Below are 2,993 nucleotides of genomic sequence, written 5' to 3'. Positions count from 1 at the left end.
AGAAAAATGTGGCAAAAGCAGAGATTGACACTTTTAAATTATACTGTTAAAATCCGTGATAGGTTCCGTTTGAGAAATTTTTTCAACTTTTTGCTTTTCAATTTTTTCACTTTATTTTCCAATTATTACACACTATCTAGAAAGAGCAATGTAGACAAACAACAAGGTCCTACTGCATGGCACAGGGAACTGTATTCTCAATTCTGTGTTAAATCACAACGGAAAAGAATATGAAAAAGAATATATATATATATGTATGTGTATATGTATAACTGAATGGGCTTCCCTGGTGGCTCAGATGGTAAAGAATCCATCTGCCAGGCGGGAGACCTGGGTTTGATCCCTGGGTTGGGAAGAGCCCCTGGAGGAGGGCATGGCAACCCACTCCAGTATTTTTGCCTGAAGAATCCCCACGGACAGAGGAGCCTGGAAGGCTACAATGCATGGGGTCACAAAGGGTCAGACAGGACTGAGCGACTGAGCACATGATTACTGAGTCACTTTGCTGTACAACGTAATTAACACAATATTATAATACTTGTGTTATACTCTACTTTGTATACTATACTTCAATTAAAAAAAAAAAAAAGATGTTTGCCAGCATGGATGGACCTTGAGGACATTAGGCTAAATAAGGTAAGTCAAGTAGAGAATGAAAAATACTGTATGATATCCCTTATATGTGAAATCTAAATGAATGAAAAAAGGAAAAACTGGAAAAAAATAAATAAATGAAAAGAGCAGTTTCTGTCTCGGAGTTTCTGTCCCAGTTCATTCTATTTAGCAGTGTCAGAATTTTCTCTCTGCACTATCTAGATGTATGGACTTTTAAATGTAGAGGGTACCAGCCCCACACTACCTCCCTTTAGAGATGAGGAGGCCAGGACCTTACAAGCTCCAGTGACTTGCCCTCAGCCACACAGCTAGACAGAGGCAGTGTAAAGTCCAGGGCACAGCTTTGCATATCTCATACCATTGCTTTTTCGGCCAACTGTTTGTGCACTCTTTATTGAACATGTTACTAACTTTGTTTCTATTTATTAAATTTACATATTTGCTGTAACAATAGGCTTCATCTTCAGGGCTTTTCAACATGAAATTTGCCTTTTTGCATTTCTTTTTCTTGGGGATGGTCTTGATCACCGCCTCCTATTAAATGTTACAAACCTCCATCCATAGTTCTTCAGGCACTCTATCAGATCTAATCCCTTGAATCTATTTATCACTTCCACTGTATAATCTTAAGGGATTTGATTTAGGTCATACCTGAATGGTCTAGTGGTTTTCCCTACTTTCTTCAATTTAAGTCTGAATTCTCCAATAAGGAATTCATGATCTGAGCCACAGTCAGATCCTGGTCTTGTTTTTTTCTGACTGTATACAGAGCTTCTCCATCTTTGGCTGCAAAGAATATAATCAATCTGATTTCGGTATTGACTATCTGGTGATGTCCCTTTGTAGTCTCTCGTGTTGTTGGAAGAAGGTGTTTGCTATGATCAGTGCATTCTCTTGGCAAAACTCTGTGTGCCTTGGCCCTGCTTCATTTTTACTCCAAGGTCAAACTTGCCTGTTACTCCAGGTAACTCTTGACTTCCTACTTTTGCATTGCCAACATCCATTGGATCATAGAAAAAGCGAGAGAGTTCCAGAAAAACGTCTACTTCTGCTTTATTGACTACGCCAAAGTCTTTGACTGTGTGGATCACAACAAACTGTGGGAAATTCTTAAAGAGATGGGAATACTAGACCACCTGACCTGCCTCCTGAGAAATCTGCATGCAGGTCAAGAAGCAACAGTTAGAACTGGACATGGAACAATGGACTGATTCCAAATAGGGAAAGGAGTACATCAAGGTTGTATATTGTCACACTGCTTATTTAACTTGTATGCAGAGTACATCATGAGAAATGCTAGGCTGGAGGGCACAAGCTGGAATTAAGATTGTCGGGAGAAATATCAATAAGCTCAGATATGCAGATGACACCGCCCTTATGGCAGAAAGCTAAGAGGAAATAAAGAGCCTCTTGATGAAAGTGAAAGAGAAGAGTGAAAAAGCTGGCTTAACACTCAACTTTCAGAAAGTTAAGATCCTGGCATCTGGTCCCATCACTTCATGGCAAATAGATGGGGAAACAATGGAAACAGTGACAGACTTTTTTTTTTGTTTGACAGGAAATAGCATTTATTGGTGAGCGTGATTAAGGAGGGAACAGAGCTGATGCTCATGAGTGCAGGGCCTGCCATTTGTCCAGGGGACGACGATTAAGGATGTATTTGACCCCACAGCCGTCCGGGATGAGTCGCTTTTCTGCCACCATGTTCTCAAATTCATCCGCGTTGAACTTGGTAAATCCCCACTTCTTGGAGATGTGGATCTTCTGACGGCCAGGGAACTTGAACTTGGCCCGGTGGAGGGCTTCAATCACATGCTCCTTGTTCTGCAGCTTGGTGTAGATGGACATTATGACCTGGCCAATGTGGACCCTGGCCACTGTGCCCTGGGGCTTTCCAAAGGCACCACGCATACCTGTCTGGAGTCTAGATTGGGAAACAGCAGGCCAGTCATGAAGGCCCACTAGGAAGCGTTGTCTCCAAGGTCCCTTAGACTACCTGTACCGGCAACAGGCTGCATACACTACCAAGGAGGCTGCTGTTTGCAGCCGTTGCACGCTGGGCGCCCATGGGGAAAGAGCACAGTCGGCTTAATTGGCTGCAATAGACTTTCTTTTCTTGGGCTCCAAAATCACTGCAGATGGTGATTGCAACGATGAAATTAAAAGACGCTTGCTCTTTGGAAGAAAAGCTATGACCAACCTAGGCAACTAAAAAGCAGAGACATTACTTTGCCAACAAGGTCTGTCTAAGACTTTACCAATCTCATCACAAAATAAATATACAATCTAGACAAAGGAAACAAATCTAATTTAATAATCTAGGGATTACAGAAATGATGAGATTTTAGTTGATAGTTATAAGACTTTGCACATATGCA

General features: G+C 41.6%; 1 non-coding gene across 1 annotated transcript; it reads right to left on the bottom strand.

The window, feature by feature from the left end:
* Nucleotides 1-2,584: 2,584 nt before the first annotated feature.
* LOC139039277 (small nucleolar RNA SNORA70) lies at nucleotides 2,585-2,717 on the bottom strand. Its single transcript, XR_011492598.1, has one exon. It is a non-coding gene; the product is annotated as a small nucleolar RNA SNORA70 (small nucleolar RNA).
* Nucleotides 2,718-2,993: the final 276 nt, after the last annotated feature.

Source organism: Odocoileus virginianus, chromosome 17, assembly GCF_023699985.2.
Source record: "Odocoileus virginianus isolate 20LAN1187 ecotype Illinois chromosome 17, Ovbor_1.2, whole genome shotgun sequence".
Lineage (NCBI taxonomy): Eukaryota > Metazoa > Chordata > Mammalia > Artiodactyla > Cervidae > Odocoileus > Odocoileus virginianus.
This window is presented reverse-complemented; position numbering and strand designations above follow the sequence as displayed.